Raw genomic sequence first — 20,685 nt, 5'->3', positions numbered from 1 at the left:
GGTAAGAGTGGTCTGCTTAATTCAGACACTCTGTTCATCACCACCCCCTTTTCTGAATAATTTTGTCCACCATAAGCGTGGAAGGGTATACTCAGATGTGAGTCCCTTGCTCATTGCACCATCAGGATTCAAGCAAGCCGGGCCGACGACGGCTGAAATGCCAGAAACCGGTCCCCGGAAGCTTGTTTCCTTCCCAGTATAAGAATTGGCTTGGTAGTTTGGTTTGCCCTGTTCCCATTATGCACTGGGACAGGAACAGACTAATTTGCATGTAGCCAGGTTCTGAGCTGGGATGGTGCAGTGAGCTAAAAAACGGTGATGGATCAAGCCCTGAACTTTGGACTGGGTAAGAGTGGTCTGCTTAATTCAGACACTCTGTTCATCACCACCCCCTTTTCTGAATCATTTTGTCTACCATAAGCGTGGAAGGGTATACTCAGATGTGAGTCCCTTGCTCATTGCACCATCAGGATTCAAGCAAGCCGGGCCGACGACGGCTGAAATGCCAGAAACCGGTCCCCGGAAGCTTGTTTCCTTCCCAGTATAAGAATTGGCTTGGTAGTTTGGTTTGCCCTGTTCCCATCATGCACTGGGACAGGAACAGACTAATTTGCATGTAGCCAGGTTCTGAGCTGGGATGGTGCAGTGAGCTAAAAAACGGTGATGGATCAAGCCCTGATCTTTGGACTGTGTAAGAGTGGTCTGCTTAATTCAGACACTCTGTTCATCACCACCCCCTTTTCTGAATCATTTTGTCCACCATAAGCGTGGAAGGGTATACTCAGATGTGAGTCCCTTGCTCATTGCACCATCAGGATTCAAGCAAGCCGGGCCGACGACGGCTGAAATGCCAGAAACCGGTCCCGGGAAGCTTGTTTCCTTCCCAGTATAAGAATTGGCTTGGTAGTTTGGTTTGCCCTGTTCCCATCATGCACTGGGACAGCAACAGACTAATTTGCATATAGCCAGGTTCTGAGCTGGGATGGTGCAGTGAGCTAAAAAACGGTGATGGATCTAGCCCTGATCTCTTGACTGGGTGAGAGTATTCTGCTTAATTCAGAGACTCTGTCTATCACCACCCCTTGTTGTTAAATATTTTGTCCACCATAAGCGTGGAAGGGTATACTCAGATGTGAGTCCCTTGCTCATTGCACCATCAGGATTCAAGCAAGCCGGGCCGACGACGGCTGAAATGCCCCGGAAGCTTGTTTCCTTCCCAGTGTAAGAATTGGCTTGGTAGTTTGGTTTGCCCTGTTCCCATCATGCACTGGGACAGGAGCAGACTAATTTGCATATAGCCAGGTTCTGAGCTGGGATGGTGCAGTGAGCTAAAAAACGGTGTTGGATCTAGCCCTGATCTCTTGACTGGGTGAGAGTATTCTGCTTAATTCAGAGAATCTGTCCATCACCACCCCTTGTTGTTAAATATTTTGTCCACCATAAGCGTGGAAGGGTATACTCAGATGTGAGTCCCTTGCTCATTGCACCATCAGGATTCAAGCAAGCTGGGCCGACGACGGCTGAAATGCCCCGGAAGCTTGTTTCCTTCCCAGTGTAAGAATTGGCTTGGTAGTTTGGTTTGCCCTGTTCCCATCATGCACTGGGACAGGAGCAGACTAATTTGCATATAGCCAGGTTCTGAGCTGGGATGGTGCAGTGAGCTAAAAAACGGTGTGGGATCTATCCCTGATCTCTTGACTGGGTGAGAGTATTCTGCTTAATTCAGAGACTCTGTCCATCACCACCCCTTGTTGTTAAATATTTTGTCCACCATAAGCGTGGAAGGGTATACTCAGATGTGAGTCCCTTGCTCATTGCACCATCAGGATTCAAGCAAGCCGGGCCGACGACGGCTGAAATGCCCCGGAAGCTTGTTTCCTTCCCAGTGTAAGAATTGGCTTGGTAGTTTGGTTTGCCCTGTTCCCATCATGCACTGGGACAGGAGCAGACTAATTTGCATATAGCCAGGTTCTGAGCTGGGATGGTGCAGTGAGCTAAAAAACGGTGTTGGATCTAGCCCTGATCTCTTGACTGGGTGAGAGTATTCTGCTTAATTCAGAGACTCTGTCCATCACCACCCCTTGTTGTTAAATATTTTGTCCACCATAAGCGTGGAAGAGTATACTCAGATGTGAGTCCCTTGCTCATTGCACCATCAGGATTCAAGCAAGCCGGGCCGACGACGGCTGAAATGCCCCGGAAGCTTGTTTCCTTCCCAGTGTAAGAATTGGCTTGGTAGTTTGGTTTGCCCTGTTCCCATCATGCACTGGGACAGGAGCAGACTAATTTGCATATAGCCAGGTTCTGAGCTGGGATTGTGCAGTGAGCTAAAAAACGGTGTTGGATCTAGCCCTGATCTCTTGACTGGGTGAGAGTATTCTGCTTAATTCAGAGACTCTGTCCATCACCACCCCTTGTTCTTAAATAAACAGCGATAATGGGCAAGATAATATGCTCTATGGAATTCCAATTGAAGCCCATGTTAGATGTCCTTCACATTTAACATGGGCTTCAATTGGAATTCCATAAAGCATATTATCAACCCCATTATCGCCGTTTTAGCAGTAGTTTTCTGCCGCTAAAACAGCGATAATTTTATCGCCTGTCTTGATAATGTGCCCCCTAATCTTTTGTTAATCAAAAGTACCTGTCAACGGTCACTGTAACTCGGCATTATCCCTCATATATTTGTGCCATAATATACTAAACATAAAAGGTCCAAGACCATGCTTTAAATACATTGGGGGTGCCTTCTGGAGGCACCAGCTGTGCTTCTTCCAATCGAGCATCTGCAAAACAACAACGACAACAGGAAAGCAAGAACTTACTAATCCCAGGCATTTTCAAGTGCTTTTACCCAAATCAGTCCTTAGACTGCACCAAACTCAAACCACTATGGTACAATATCCATGAACAACCAAAACAAACTCACCTTATGTGAGTAGCACAAACATACCAATCCTCCACTGCGGACTCTTCAGACCAAATGGTCAAAACCAAGGGTTTTGCCGTTCAGGACTCCAGTCGAAATGACCACTGGGCGACGCACCGACCGGCTGGACAGAAGGGGCAGCTGCGAGTATGAGGAACTCTTCGGCAGGGATCCCTGATCCGTCAGTCCGACCCAACAATAGTTTCGACCTCTCCTCATCCGCGGAAGCGGATGGATCAATCACCCAAAGGAGTTCCTGTTTGGGCGCCAACTCAAGGAAGTTAGGGGTTGGCTCACCCATCTCTCAGCCTTCTATACAAAATGAAGAGTCGGTCAGACAGTAGAGAATACAAACCAATAACTGTTTATTCAAAGTACACTCAGAGTGGAGCCGGGTCCGCCTAGTCGCTAGGAGTGCTGCAGAGAGACTGACACCAGCAAGCATAATGATACATTATGTACATTTCAGGACCAATGAAGGCACGCCCACAATGGAATTTTCCAAGCAGATGCAGCTAAACAGTGAAGTACAAAAAGTAAGTTTTGATTCTGATGCCGGGCACACATTATCTACTATTTAAGGTCGTTCTACCCATCCCCGTAACTAGACAAGTGGGAGAAGGCCTCTATCTAGTAAGAAAGTTATGCAGTAATAAGAACTGCCTATTCATTAGTGTAACGCAACTCAGCAGAGGCCTTTTCTCAGAAATCGCAAAGGATTAGTTTCGATCATGATTCAAAATGGCACCCAAATAGAAAATGGTGCATTGAATGCTAACTTACATATGATAACACATTATAGAAATAATTTATATTCTAACACGGGTCAGTTAATAGCAGAAGAAAATGAAAAGCTGGGCAGCATTGTCTAAAATTAAGTCTCTACATAAGTGGGAGTATGTATCTTTTCTTTTCCTTAGTGTACAGCTTAGAAAAACATATAAAATGGAGATCACATTTGGAGGAACGTACATCACATGGGCAAACAAAGAGGGCATCAATAGAGTAACTGTTAGAAGGGTAGTCTAGCATAAGTGGGAAGTATTTCAATTGAAACCTCCAATAATACATATCTAAGTTGCGGGTTCATAACAAAAGATAGATATTTAATTACAATGGTATATATGCTAGGGGCTAAGTGATATTGTTAAACCATATACTTATTACAATTATTCTCCCACCCATCTCTTCCTGATCTTATCTAGTAATAGACCCTTCAATTCCTTCCTTGAAACTGACAAACATTTATTCGGATTCTCAAATAGTTTATATAGGCCGATGGACTGAAGAGTACTCTTAATATAATGAAGCTTGAGTCATTCTATAATTCCAAATTCATGGGTTTTCTTGGTTATAGTACCAATTTTCAAGAAAGGAAATTGTTCAGATCCTACATGCTATCATCCTGTTTCATTGATCAATATCCCTACCGAAATCTTTAATAGGGTTTTGTATAATAGAATATTGGAATGGGTTAATAAAAATTATATTCTAAATGCCTGTCAGTTTGGCTTTCGCAGGGGGCAATCAATCAGGGGAATCGTAAGCGCTCTACTCACCTGTGGGGGTCTGAAGGCGTGGGGGAGGGGTGGGCGGGGGTTCCACTAGCATGCTTAGCTGAAGAGCCAGGTCTTGAGGGTCTTTCTGAAGGTGTTCAGGGAGGGGACGCATCTGAGGTCTGCCGGTAGGGGTAGGAACAATAGAGCAATGTCTGAATCCACGCTTAATTATTGGGATATATACTGTGGCAAAACATTCTTCACTCCATCTTGCTTTCATGGACTTATTGATGGCTTTCGACTGTCTAAATTGGTCAAAGCTGTGGCAACTCCTTAATAATATGGGAATGCACTCAACATTAGTACACTTGTTAGCATCCTTGCACTCAGGCTCAAATGCTTGGGTTAGGTTTGGTAGGAATGGGGAAGTGTCAGTCGAATTCTGCATTGGATGGGGGTCCGCCAAGGGTGCGTGCTCGCCCTACTGATATTTATTTTGTATATAAATGATCTTAGTACAGAGCTCATTGAGAGTACCCCCGATGTGCCAATAATAAATGGTGCTCCTCTTCCTGTTTTATTGTATGTGGATGCCGCTGTCCTAATTGCCCATACTCCGAGAGCACTGCACCTATTAGTTCATTCATTTGTAAACTTTATGGCAAAACTTGATTTATCAAACAACTTTTGGAAATCATTTATAATGTTCTGTGGCCGGAAGTGCATCCATATTTTATCTATTGCAGTAGGCCCACCATTTTTATCATGTACTAGCACCTTTTCTTATTTGGGAGTCACTTTTAGCGCTTTTGGCTCATAGTCTCATCATATTGTTCAAAATAGATTTAAGTTATCCAAGGCAGTTGGCTCGCTCCTCAGTTTACCATCTCCGACTGGTGGCAGTGCCCTCATGCCGCTGTTGCAAATTTTTATTCTGCCTAGTGTGTACCTATTGCAGCTTATAGGGGCTATAATCTGGGGAATGGGTGACTCTATGACACTTCAGAGGGAAGAAAACCACTTCTGTAAAATAATTTTGTCAGCCCCAGTGTCGAATCCCCAGTTTATTTTCCACAAAGGAGTTGGGTCTAACATATTTGTGTGATTATATTTGTATTTGCACATCCCTCATGTTCTTAGCTATTTGGAGCATGGAAGAAGAATCTCTAACAAGAAATATGATTATAGATTGTTTGGCTTGTGATAGCGGCCTTCCCATCCCACAGTTGGCATATGTAAAAGAATATCTGGAAGGGATTGGTTTTACTGAAATTTTCTCTGGCACAGCGTTATACGCTGCCTTAGGTACGAAGTGAGTATAAGCGTTACTATTAGAACAGTACAAGCAGAGAGATCGAGTATGGAAGGCTGGAGACCTAATATAATGAGCTATTTACACTTTAATTCTGGGGATGTTCCTACAAGTTGCCTGTGGAAAACCGGTGAAAGTTGAAAGTAATACTTATTATTTCGTTTCAGGTCTGGCATAATGAAATACTCTATATGCTTCCTGTGTGGGTATCAGTATGATCTTGATTCTAGAGTGTGCCCATGCAATAATTGGTTCAAGCAATCAATGATGCATTTTGTCTTTTTTTTATTATTATAAATTGTACACTAAAATGTTTTTAGCATCTCCTGTGAAGTCCAGAAATCTTCAGTTTTGCTCTCAGGCCTTATGATTTTTACAATGTTTATCTGATGATGAAACCTGTTCCACAAGTACCCCTGTCCCCCCACTGCTTAACAATCTAAGAAGGAAATAACTAGTAGAAATAGCTAGGCTTCACCCAATGTTTGCGAATGGCCTCAGGAATGTTACTGAGGCAGATCATTTTCATAAAATTGTCTGGTTATGTGACATCAGAGGGGTTTTGATCGGCATGTATTAATTAACCGGTGGGGGACTCCATCTAGTACCCAGTTTCCATCTAGAGAAGCAATGAAGGAAAGATATGGGGAAATGGTGGGCCAAAAAATCATACCGACAAGTGATAGTGAAGTAGTGTGGCTCACTGTTTAGAGGCGGCAGACCCGAGAGCAGAGGACAGCCCGGGACCAGGGTTCGATTCCCGGCGCGGCAGGTTTCTGGACCAGGGTCAGCGGACTCGATAATTCTCTCGCCTCGGTGCCCACTCTGATCAGCGATCACACTCGGCAACTCTGGGCATTAGCTTGCCTCATCTTCACTAACGGCCCCACCAGACCGCCGGGGATGCCTGGTCTCACCCTGGAGATATCCATTAAGGGACCATCTCTCAGGGAAGCCAGGAAGGGTTTCGCAGCGGTCGAAGCGCCTTGGGACCCTACGGGTAAGTAGTGCGCTATATAAATGCCTATACATACATAGTACCACACTGACGGGGAGATTTTTTAACACTTAAATTCCGTCCATGCCTCGAGGTCTATTGGGACACAATCTCAAAACCCTTTGATCGCAAACTCTATTTCCAATTTAGAGTGGGTACCCTGCCACTTAAATCCTTTACTGCTAACTGGTATCCATCTGGAGATAACAAATGCACTATTTGCAAAGAGCACGCAGAAACCTACCCCCATGTGCTGTTTGTTTGTCCTGCTTATGCAGCCCCCTGTAAGGCTTGGCTAGTACAGTACAGACATGCAGCAACCTAGGCACTAGACAATGTAGTGTTGCTCTGAGAATCCTGTGTACAGATCATTCACCCCGTCACGCAATTCCTGTAGCCAAGTTCTTAAGGTGGATGTGGTCTAAAGGATCAAAACTTGGAGCCCACGCGATTAATTCAGCATGAGCTGGCATGAAAAACAATGATCTTGGCATCGCCTCTGCCTTTTGTTGTCTTACCAGCACGCTTTTCTTGAGCTCCGGTCTTGCCCATTTATTGTGCTGTTTTTATCCAGCCCTACCAATTTTTTTGCTTCTCTTTTTATGATTTATGTGATTCTTTTTTATTGTTTCAGAATCAATTGATAATATATGAACACTAGTACATGTACGTTTAATATTTTAATTCGTTGTTTTATCTTTTTATACTGTATTTTATGTAATAATGCTTTTATTACATGTATTGTCGAAATAAAGCTATTGATTGACTGATTGAAACCTGTTGCTGTGTAGTCAAGTTCCTTCGAGCAGCAGTACGTTCCAGCAACACAATGCACTTTGTTTAATTTTCCTTGTTGGTTTTCTTGTCTAGTGGTGTGATAGCAAACATTTGAGGAACGTTGCACTTTACTTGACCATGTTTGAATCCTTGTTTTTATAGCTGCGATTTTATGTAATTTGACATTTTATTGGTTTTATCCTTTTATGTATTTGCTTACTTTTATGGGCAAATAAAACTGTTTCTGATTCGGATTTGGATTCCGACTACATAGGGTAGAAGTAAGACATAGGGCAAGATGCATCAAACTAAAAACCGGTCGCAAAGGGGCAGATTCTCAGAATCTGCCCCTTTGCGACCAGTATTTTTGCATTTGGGATGCATCATCCCAAATGCAGAAATCGCAAATAGAGAATTCGCTAAATTGCGATTGTTTGCATTTAAGGAATCTCAAATAGAGATTCTTTAAATGCAATGCATGAAAGTTCCAAAAATAGCGAATTCGCTAATAGGGCACACAAATTACCACGAAGTACAACTTCATGGTAATTTGCAAAAACATTGAAAAATGCATTTTTGTGCATTTTTCAAAGTTTCATGTTGCGCACACACATCCCCTAAGGGCATGTGTGTGCGCAACATATGTGCACAGATCAAATTCAGGGGTGCTACAGGGTGTCCTTTGGACACCCCTGCACCCTTGAACTCGCAATCTCATTTTGCAAATCGCTAATTGCGATTCGCAAATTGAGATTGTCTTCCCATTCATTCCTATGGGCCTCTAGGCCCATAAGAATGAATGGGGAGGTATTCATTAATTGCGACTCGCAATTTGCGAGTCGCAATTAAGGAATTCTAAGGAATCGCTATTTTTGTTGTGATTGCTTGATGCATTCCATTTTGCTATTCCTTATTAGCGATTCCTTATTTTTCGCTAATAAGGAATCGCAAAATGGATGCTTGATGCATCTGGCCCATAGGTCCTAGGTTTCTCTTGTTAAAAGCAGGGGCGTCTCCTCCACTAGGGCAGAGGAGTGTCACCCCACTGCTTTCTCGCAGTGTGAGAAGCAGACACACAAAATGGTAATCATTTTCTATTATTAACATTTTATGTTTGCTTGCGGGTGGGCGGTTGGGCGGCGCTGCTCTGTGAGCAGGCAGGGAAGGAGTGGTGTGCCTACTCCTGAGTGCGCAAAGACTATTTGGTCAGCTCTCCAGGGCTGCCCAGACCAGTCAAGTGCACTCTGCCCTTCTCCATGCAGGCTGCACATGGCCTCCTCATAAGCGCATTACTGGGCGCTGCCTTGACCAATCATAACACTGCTTGCTGGAGAGCAGGAGCCGAGAAGATGAGGCACCCGGCCGGCGGAAAGGTAAGTTTCATTATTTATATATTTTTAAATTAAACTACCCCCAACAACCCCGTGCAACCTCACCCGCGACCCCCCACGCCTGCCCCTCACCCATGAGCCATGCCGGCCGCGACTGGTTAAAAGTGTCAACGTTTCTAAGCAGGGCTTCTGAGACATGAATCCTGTGCTCACTGTGTCACTGGAATCAAGATATACCTGGCTGATGAGCACATAATAAGGATGAAACCGGTCCTGGGTTCAGCTGCAGTCTGTGCAGGAAAATGTGGTGAGGCGGGGTTGGGGCGGGAGGGCGAGAAGGCAACGACGATGGAATACGGAAAATGTAATAAATCCGGTTCCGTCGTCTGTTGACATCCCCCCACCCTCCTTGCCCCTTCAAGCTTACCTGCACGGACTGCTGCTTCCTGGGTTGCTTCGTTTCTGGTTCAGCGAGGACCTGGCCTGGCAGTTCGGCTGAACTCTTCCGATTGTCGATGGGTCAAGGCTAATTTGCATATGGCTGTGTCCAAACTGAGGTTGCATGGTGTGTGAAAAACAATGGATTGGAATGCAGTCTGAGCGATTGCCAGTGGTTCAGATTCAGTAAAGCATTCAATCCATCACTTTGATGTTGCTGGATTTGCTGCCCTTTTGTCAATGCCTAATGACTACTCAGAAAGGCTGATGACAGCCAGGTGCTGAGATCTCATGCTTCATTGTGTCCTTGTTTGAGATTCTTCTGCTTGGAGCCAGCACTGCTGCTAGTCCTGTCAGAGCTATCATTTAGCACAAAGGCTGTGCCAGAAAATTATATTTGAAAGAGAAGCACCACAAATCAGTTCTGAAATATCAATAGTGCAGCCCCATCCCATCTGGAAAATAGATTTAGCCCATTGAACAAGTTCACATCATGCTTACCTTATTCCAAATGTATTCAAATAGCCACTCGGTAAATAAAAACACTGTAAAGTAAATAATAGTGCTCCCTTTCAGCCTTTTAATAAATACTATCTCCCTCATCATGTTTACTCAGAACTTTGAAGAGATTAAAACAGACATAGTTGTCTTAGGTAAATCCCTGAACGAGGGAGGTATAAAAGTCTAATATGTTCACTTGCTAGGTCTAGCCTATACTTTGATGTTCTCTATGCCCTTCGTACTGTAGCTGCTGACAGTGTGGAATGGAAGTACTTAATGCGACAAGCTATCCTTGGGTTCCCGGCCCTTGGAATTTGGGCCACTAGCTCAACAGGTGATGGTCCACTCTGAAATATGGTCATTAAGATACCACACACTACATCTGTCTGCTACTGGTGCCGTCTGATATGTATTCTTACATATACTGTCCCAGCATTTGGTGCCCATCCTTTGGATGCAGGGGTTACCCCAAGCAAATAGTGGTCATCCCTGGCAAATGACAAAGGCATGATTGGTGTATTTATTAAACAAAGTACATTTATGTGTGATGCCAAAAGTATTGTATTTTCAGAAAACAACAAGCTGAAGCTGATGTTCTGGGGCAGAATGCACTGCCTCCAGGGCAGCTGTGGACACATACTGCTACGGGGGAAGCACACTCAGTGAAATACAGAGCGGTTGCTTCCAAGCCACTCCACATTTCTTTGTGCAGGCGACAATCTGCCTGCACTTTAAAGAGGGGACAGAGATCCCTCTGAAGGCAGGTGTAGTGAGTGACTGCACCTGCATGCAGCAGGATACCTCGGGAAGTCTGTAAGACCGTATTCCTCACTCCAGAGCGATGCCAGCAGGAGCCACACTAAGAAGGTGCCACCTTTTTGTGGTGCACTGTTAGTGCGCCTCAAGGCATGTTTGCCTCTGCACCTGTGTTCATAATATGGCGGGGGGACAGAGACAAAGTGATTCTAGCATTTGCATAGTTTCACGCCCTCTGCAAATGGTAGAACACCCTCTCACAATAACAAAGTAACTAGGTGGTGCATAAATCAGGCTGCACACCCTTGTGCCCTCGGATCTCTTTGCACAAGGCAGTCTCAAGTATGAGAAGATTACACAGACCTTAAATCACACGAGTGTGAAATTGATACGATCACAATTGGTGTGCAATAGTGGTACCTGCTTTTGTCCCTTCATTATCAAGACTCAATTGAGAATCTAAAATCACTCTTTTCCATCAGCAGATTTTGGCTGTTGGTCAGCAAAGATGAGCATTCATTGCCTTCATCAGTATGTTAGCTCTAGAATTCTCTACCGGAATATATTTCAAAAACTGTATTCATCTTACATTCAGAAGAATCTTAAAAACTAAGCATTTTGGTATCAGCCTGATCTGCTGCAGGACTGCAAAGCCTTTCCTGAGTTTGTTTAGTGCTATTCAAATGGTCCATGCTGATGATAGTGGAGTAGTAGTTCATACAGAGCTTGGGAGACCACTTGCTGTCCTGGCATCCTTGCCTTGGTGCCACTATGCCAGGGGAACAGCATGCGATGGGGTTGATTCAGGCACAAACAAAGGCCTTTCATGGTCATTTTTTATACAAATTATATGCATTTATTGACCACTGTACATAAGTGCTGTAAGATGCTTTATATTGTTACAGTTTATTCTAAAACAATATGCATTCTGTCCCCACTAGCAGTCTTCTTCTTCTGAGCAGTAGGTATCTGAATCTGTGGAATTTGCGTACATTGCGGGAGTTATTGTGTCGTTCTCATGGCTGGACTGGGAACCGAAACCGTCCCTGGCAAACAGCTTGACCAGCGGGCTACCGGGGGGAGGGGGGAGGGGAGGGGCGCTGGCAGGGGGGTCGCTAGTGGAAAGCACCTCTCCCATCTCACTGCTACCCATTTTGTTATTTTGTTATAGGGGGGTGAGGCCGATGTTGCAGCTAAGCTGCAAAACAGGCCCCCAGTAACAAAAACGCCCCCCTCAGGGGTCCAAAGCCAGCCCCCACCCTGGCAGCCCCCGACCAGTCCGGCCCTGGTCATACTTTAAGGCGTCTGTAACCTAATACGCAGTGCCCCAGGTTAAAACTAGGATTGTGAGATATGTGTATGTTTTAATTGTTTCATCCTGCCCTTTCCTTTGTTCTCTTACAGCCTGATTCATCAATCTCCCGTTTTGCGAGGCCCTAATAGCGAATCATAGCGAATCGCTATTAAGGACTCGCAAAACGGGATTCATGTAGGATTAGCAAAATTATTTGCGATTCCTACTGATTCCTTATTTGCGATTAGCAAATTGCTAATCGCAAATAAGGAAAAACTCCCCATTCATTCCTATGGGCCAAAAGGCCCATAGGAATGAATGGGGAGTATTCCTTATTTGCGATTAGCAATTTGCTAATCGCAAATAAGATTGCGATTTGAAGGGTGCCAGGGGTGTCCAAAGGACACCCTGTAGCACCCCTCAAATGACATTCGACACAGGTGTTGCACACACACATGTCCAAAGGACATGTGTGTGTGTAACATGCAACTCAGAAAAATGCATTTAAATGCATTTTTCTGAGTTTTCGCAATTTACCGCGAGGTTTGACCTTGCGGTAAATTGCGGCCAGAAATTGCGAATTCGCAAAAGAAATGTGGATGATGAATTACATTTAAGGAATCTCAAATAGAGATTCCTTAAATGTAATTCCTCGCATAATTGCGAGATCGCAATCAGCGATTTTTGCATTTGGGATGATGAATCCCAAATGCAAAAATCGCACTCGCAAAGGGCCAGATTCTCAGAATCTGGCCCTTTGCGAGCCGATTTGGCCTTGATGAATAAGGCTGTTAGTTCTATAACATGGCTGGTAGTCTGCTTACAGAAGGCAGAAAGGGGATATCACATGAAGGGTACAGCACAGGTAAAAACGGTTTTATACACCTTGAAAATCGATAGCAGGCCATTTCAAATGGACTACCCAGAATATATGAAATATCTGTATACCAAAGATTTCCCTTTTTTAGGTCAAGCATTCGAGACCTCTTGTATATACTTTAGTATGTTCGTATTATACTTATAGGTATATGTACTTTGTGGGCTCTGGAGATCAGATCTAGGACTTGTCTGCTTCGGTTTAAGGACTTATTTTCTGTTCAATTGCCTCTATTTAACTGTCTTGATGGAAAGCGACCAATAGAGGTCGGTAAAATACCAGAATTGCATTCTGCTTGTTCAACTGCCTCTATTTAACTGTCTTGATAGAAAACAACAAGTAAAGGTCAGGAAAATGCCAGAATTGCTTTCTACTTAGGGACTTTCTTTTTTTTCTGGCAACTGCCTCTATTTGACTTTCTATACAGAAAACGACCAGCAGAGGTCAGAAAAATACCAGACTCACTTCAGCATTATCTAGATTCCAGTCCATAGAAATTCTCTTCCACGAGCAACTGTAGTCAATATTTATTTCAAATCTTGTATTTTCAGTGATATGACCACCGAAGGCCCTGATTTATTATTAAAAACATAGCTTTGGACTATACCATTTCCAGCTGAAAGGCAATAATTATCTCCATGTGTTCCCATACCTGGTGTGTCACATAATTTGATGCTTACTTTCCCTCCATGTTAAAGAACAGTAGATATTTCAGCACCCAGGCTAACATGCTTCATAGCTAAATACAAATAAGGTCCCAAAGGCGAGACCAATTCCATTAGAAATGCTTATTTACAAGCTGGAGTTATATTACTGTATAGTGCACCATTTTACCACATTTTCTTCAGAATGTTCATGGTGAAGGAATCTCTCCAAGCACCCCTGAGAAGAGAGGGGTGGTCTTTGAAGGTGACACGTTTATGGAATATTTAAAGAATACATCTCTGGAACTGCTTGTAAGATCTACAGCTTTTTAGACAATTACTGTCAGGTTGGGTATGCATTCAAGGTACAGTCCACAACAGACAGTGGGGGCACTTATGTGCCTACGGTAGACATGGGCACACATTTCAAGACTGAAGTCAAGGGAGGGTTTGTGAGTTGCATCTAGGGACAATGCACATAGTTATCACTATCACAGCTAAGTGCAAATGTCCAGAATAGAGTGGTGGTGCTGAAACGATTTTCAGAGCTGGGGTGCTGAGCAGTGACCTCAATGCACTGAAATCATGGGGGATTAAACATTCTTGTGTTACTGATTAGGCCAGTGTAGCATATGAGCAAAAACCCTATATCAGGGTTTTGTGCAGAACTCCAAAAGACATTTATGTGAAAAAATAGTGCTAGTAGTGCAATTTGACACATACATTCCTATTTATAGTAGTAAAATCTGGCATGATTTACAGTGAGCACGTTCTCCAGCTGAATGCCCATCAGATGTTAATGAAACACAAAGAAACCAGTAAGAGGCCACATCAGTGCCATATTTTCAGAAGAGATTTATCCTAATTGTGCTTTTGAGCTTACAATGGCTTTTATGCTTTCTTTACCTGGAACTATTGTTTTTATCAGTTTACTAAAAACATCAATAAATGAGAAAGATGGTGTGAAATTAAATCTGGGCCAAATGGTAGGCAGACAAAATATCGATTTTTAAATATTGACATACAATAATGTCGATGTTTAAATATCGATGGGACAGAGTTTCGAAGGTAAGTAATATTGATTTTGTTAAAATCGATGCTAGTAATATCGATGTTACTAATATCGATGTTAGTAATATCGATGTTACTAATATCGATTTGTATATGATTTTTATGTATATTATTATGTATTTAATATTTTTTTTTTTTTTTGTAATTTAAGTACATTTTGGGGGTCATTAGGATGGCGGGCGGACTTTGCCCGCCCGCCATCCTCGTGGTAATCGGGACCGCCCGCCATAAGGGCGGGGGTCCCATGGGGAGTATTAGGATGTGCCCGCCACAGTGGCGGGCACATCCTGTATTTTTAGCATTGTGGCGGGCGGTGCTCTCTGCACCGCCTGCCACAATGCTAAAAAAACATTTCAGCATTTGCATAATCAAAGCAGCAGGCAGCGCGCGGTGCCTGCCGCTTTGATTATGCAAATGCTGGGGGGTACCACAGGTGCCCCCTTGTGTGCACCCCCGTACTCTCCTTCACTCTGGGGGCCCGCAGGGGGCCCCCAGAGTGAAGACCACATGCCTGTCCGTGGCGGCATCGCCGCCACTGAAAGGCATCTACCAAAGCCCATTGTAATATTGCTGGTGGTGTCTAATAGACACCGCCACCATGTAAAACATTTTCCGCCCGGCCGCAAGGCGACCGTGGCGGAAAAGTGGCGGGAGGTGTTTTTCTCCTCAGCGGTCCCCCCTGCCATTGTAATATGGCGGGGGGGAATTCAGGGAAGGATGTCGAGCAGATTGCCCCCGCCAGGCTGGCGGGGGCAATCCCCCCGACATCCTAATGGGCCCCTTTGTATTTTAGCACCGTAAATGTAAATGTGTTTCGATTTATATAGCGCACTTTAACCCAGGGGTCCCAAGGCGCTTGCTTAGGGAACCCGTCCTGGTATTCCCCTATGAGATATCCCGGCCAGGTATCCACAAGGTGAAAGCCAGGCATCCCACCGCGAGGGGCTGTAGTGGAGATTAAGCAAGCTATTGCCCAGAGTGTGACCCCGTGGGTCGAGTAGGCACCGGAGCAAGAATTGTTGACTCCATGGAATTTTTGAGCCCGAGACCCGCCGAGGCGGGGAATCGAACCCTGGTCCACGGCCGATCTCAGCTTCCGGGTCTGCCGCCTCTAACCACTTGAGCCACGGTTGTGAGTTTATAGGGGGATAGGGTGGGAAGTAATTTAATTATACTAAATTAATTATGAATTATTAGGAATTATACATTCATTTTAATGAATTGGTAATTATTTGTTATTAATTGGTAATACATTTTTATGACTTTATTAATTGATAATTATGTACTGTAGTGGGTTATGAGTTTGTAGGGGAATAGGGTGGGAAGTAATTTAAATATAATTAAGTAATCGTTTATTATAATTAATTGTTTTTGTTAATTTTAATATTGTTCATTAATTATTAATTGGCACTTATTTTTTATTGATTGGTAATAATTTTTATTAATTTATTAATTGGTAATTATGTTCTGGAGTGAGTTATGGGTTTATAGGGGAGTAGGGTGGGAAGTAATTTAAATGTAATTAAGTAATATTTTATTTTAAGTAATTGTTTTAGTTAATTATATTATTGGTAATTAATTATTAATTGGTAATTAATGTATATTAGTTGATTAATTGATAATTATGTTCTATAGTGGGTTATGAGTTTATAGGAGAGTAGGGTGGGAAGTAATTTAAATGTAATTAAGTAATAATCTTTTTTAATTAATTGTTTTTGTCAATTATATTATTGGTAATTAATTATTAATTGGTAATCAATTTTTATTATTTGGTATTTATTATTAGTTTATTTTTACTTATTTATTCATTGGAATTATGTTTTTAATAATTGTGTATTGGTATTTGTAAATTGTTTAGATTTATTTAATAATTATTTTTTTTAATATATTAAAATATTAATTGATTTATAAGTATGTTATTTTTAACTTCTACGCTATCCAACACTTTCCCTACTTTTGCATTCGCTGGAGTTGGAATAGTAATTTTTACCCCTACGCTATCCAACACTTTCCCTACTGTTGCACTCTCTGGAGTTGGAATAGTAATTTTTACTCCTACGCTATCCAACACTTTCCCTACTGTTGCTCTCTCTGGAGTTGGAATAGTAATTTTTACCCCTACGCTATCCAACACTTTCCCTACTGTTGCACTCTCTGGAGTTAGAATCGTAATTTTTACCCCTAAGCTATCCAACACTTTCCCTACTGTTGCACTCTCTGGAGTTGGAATAGTAATTTTTACCCCTACGCTATCCAACACGTTCCCTACTGTTGCTCTCTCTGGAGTTGGAATAGTAATTTTTACCCCTATGCTATCCAACACTTTCCCTACTGTTGCAATCTTTGGAGCGGGAATAGTAATTTTTACCCCTACGCTATCCAACATTTACTTACTTTTTAAAATTTATTTTACATTTTTATTAATTTGTATTTATATTATTATTTTATGTGTATAGATTTTTTTTAATTTATAATATTTATAAGCTATTAAAATAATTGTTAAAAGTTATTATTAAGGAAGTATGTATTATATATTATATGTATATGTTTAATTAATGTTGTTATTAAATTGTGTATATTAATTATTAATGTGAAATATTATAACATTTTTTTACTATGTTTATTTTATTTATAAGTATTATTTACTTTATTTTACATATATTTTTATTTACAAAAAACGATATTTTTTAATTACGATATTTTTGACATCGATATTTTTTTTCGCGATATTTTTGTACTTACCTTGTTGGAGATAGGATGTTGATATTGTTGATATCGATTTTTTTGTTGCGATATTTTTGTAGGTCGACATTTTGTATATCAACATTTTGTCAGACATTCGGGCCAAATATAGAAAGAGTTCATTTGTAAAAGGTGGTTGCAAATTGCAAGCCGGCTTTTTGAGAACTGATTATGTGAAGCGGCCCATATATTTACAAGTTGTGTCACAAAATCACCATCTGCAGGGCACCCCACTTTAGGATACACCAAAAAACACAAACTATTGGGATGGTGGCCTCTTTTTCTTTGCAGACAACCATCCCTCTGCAGTCAATTAAAGGGTGGCACAAAGGGCAATCGCATAATATTCGGCCAGATCATTCAGAGCCCCCTAAAGAGTTTGCAACACAATCTATTTATTCACAGGTCGCATTGCGAAATTAGAGGGAGGTTGCAAAAGGTTGGTGCGCAAATTGTGACCATTATTTACTATGTATATCTATGTAAATCACACTCTTAGTTCCTGTTTGTACAGTGCAAAGCAGTTCCTAAGGAACCGTGGGGCAAACTTACAAGCCCCTATCACCACATGAACGTCACTTTTTATGACGTTCCTGTGGTGATAAGCCCTTCGCCTTATTTACTAGGAGGTATTAAGCCTTTTAATGCCACCTTATGAATAAGGCTCCCTTTCACGCTATAGTTAGCGTGAAAGGAGCATGCAATGGGTGTTGCGTTCGCGTTCCACTGCAACACTCATTAATTTTGGTACTGCCACATATTTGAAAGGGTGGTGTGAAAAGGAGGCAGCGCCAAAATTAAGACCAGGAAAAACCTGATCTTAACATGGCAAAAAGAGTAGAAATACTTAATTTCTCCTCGTTTTTGCTGTTTCTATGTGTGCTGCATTGTGCTGCAGACATGAAACAGGAAAATCGCCACAAATGATTCACAATCATTCAAATAATTGTGATTTTCAACTTCTATGTGTGCTGCACACTGCTTCTCACATAGGGGTTACAAATCACCATTAGTGATTGTGTGCAAGAGGGGACACCTTCCTGCACATAAACAATCATCCCTCAACGTAGGCACCCTTGCACTATTGTGCAAGGGTGCCTGTGTTGGTGCTAAGCAGTTGAGTTTATAGCCAGCGCTAGGGAAAACGCTGGCATGTGCTGTATCTTTGTAAATACGGTGCATGCCTGTGTTTTCACAATGGCTTAACGTCACGCTTCGCCATTCACTTGTAAATATGCCCCCGAATGCTCTATTCATTAAAATATTTGCACACAGAAGTTTACTTCACATGTGCAAATAATTGATTTTGCCGTCAGCATTTCCAAATCCAAATTCGCATGCATCCTGCTGAATCGCCCACTCAAATCTGGGGACATGTTCCTAGTCCAGGAAAGTTCATGCCACACTCAAGGGTTGTTCATGTTGGTGTTTCCAAGGAATTTGGAGATGTTGCCACACAATATGCTGAAATACCCACAAACCCAGAAATGTGTGTGTCCTCGCTAACATTTTATTCTGACAGGAAATATACCAACAGTTACTTTTAGTACACAGTAGAAACAATTGGGTTATTGAACTCTCAAATTGTAATGAACATCGCCATACGTCATGTGGGTTTATAAGAGAACGAGGTTTCTCTATATTTTCCAGGTGAATTAAAAAGGAGTAAAGTTAAACATGTCAAATGCGCCTGCCATTTATGTTAACTCCTGCACATATTTCCTCTGTTGACGATTTGCAAGTACTAAGCAATTAGAATGTGTATGATAATCTATGAATCATGTACATTTACATGTATTCTGCTGGGGATTTAATGAATCTCATAAAAGTTGGAAAACTATGCAGATTGTGGAAGGAAACCCAGAGGGCTCTGTCGCATATCTGAACCTGCAGGGTCTAAGACCTTGCCAGGGTGCATATTTCAGACTTTTTGAAATTGATGAATATATATCTAATTATGCTTGGAAACCCGCGACACTCACACCTTTCCAGGCATACTCCTGGAAGACATTTGTGAATTCCCACATGCCACTCTGCTGAGGTATTTCCATGTGCAGCTGCACACACGGTGCTAATGAGCATGCAGAGAATTGCATTTATTTTGTGGGGTCTTTTCACCAGCAGGAAACATTTTCGGTGAAGTATTTGTTCCCCCTAGTGTCATCAGCGTTCTAAGAGCATTCCGACAATGGAAAGAGCCTTACTCCTGCCTCTGTCAGGAGTAAATTACATCCTATTTACAGTGTTGGAATGGGCCAGAAAAAGGTCTATGAATACCCACCGACTCTCCGATTTGTAACTGTTCCCCAATTTACCAGGCCATTCCCACCCCAGGAATACCACACCTACACCCCGGTAGTAGGGTTTTCCAGCAACATACGAGGCCACTATGGGATAATGTTGTGCATAAGGACCAGAGCTGTGGACTTTGGAGCTTGGGAACCAAGGGGCATATTATCAAGGGGGTTTATCTCCGCTTTTTTGGCTTTAAAAGCCAAGAAAGCGGAGATAAAATTATCTCCCTATTACCTAGCTGTCGCTAACACCAGTTAGCGACAGCTAGTAGGAGATAGCGACCATCTTGGGCCCCGCTTTGCATGTCAGTGATATTTATCACTAATGACATGCAAAGTGGGCGTGCCAAGATGTTAGCGACTGGAAACAATCTCTAACATCGCTATCTCCTATTACCAACTTTTGGAGATATTTGCGCTAAGCGCGAATATCTCCAAAAGCTAACACCTGCCCCTGAGTAGTTCTTAGCCATGTTATCCAATGGTAGGTGGATAACATGGCTAAGAGCATTAGCTCGGTAAAGCATGAATATTGCTGACTTTTCAGCGATATTCATGAATTTCGGACGATTTTTATCGCTTAGGAGATATACCTTGATAATAGCAAGGTTCCTAAGCGATAAAAATTGCCGTAGCTCGGCGATAAAAATATCACCGCTAAACCAACATAGCGATAATTATCGCTAGTTGTTGGTAATATGCCCCCAAGTGCCCCATTATGGCGGGGGCAATCCGCCCGACATCCGGATGTATGTCGTTACAACGCATACTTTTACAACGCATACCTTTACAACACATTTTTTACACAGCAACATCCATTACAACGCATTCCATTACAACGCATGCCATTACAACAAATTCTTTGAAACTACCTTTACAACGCATTCCACTACAACGTATACTACATTTACAACGCATACCATTACAACGCATACCACCACATTGCATGTATGGTAAGTATTGGGTAGTGTAGGGGTAAAAATTACTATTCTAACTCCAGGGGGTGCAACAGTAGAGTAAGTGTTGGATAGTGTAGGGGTAAAAATTACTATTCTAACTCCAGGGGGTGCAACAGTAGGGTAAGTATTGGATAGTGTAGAGGTAAAAATTACTATTCTAACTCCAGGGGATGAGACAGTGGGGTAAGTGTTGGATAGTGTAAGTATGCATTGTAATGGTATGCGTTGTAATGACTGCGTTGTAATGACATGCATTGTAGT

This window comes from Lissotriton vulgaris, chromosome 5 (assembly GCF_964263255.1).
Source record: "Lissotriton vulgaris chromosome 5, aLisVul1.2, whole genome shotgun sequence".
Lineage (NCBI taxonomy): Eukaryota > Metazoa > Chordata > Amphibia > Caudata > Salamandridae > Lissotriton > Lissotriton vulgaris.
Note: the sequence above shows the minus strand (reverse complement) of the source record.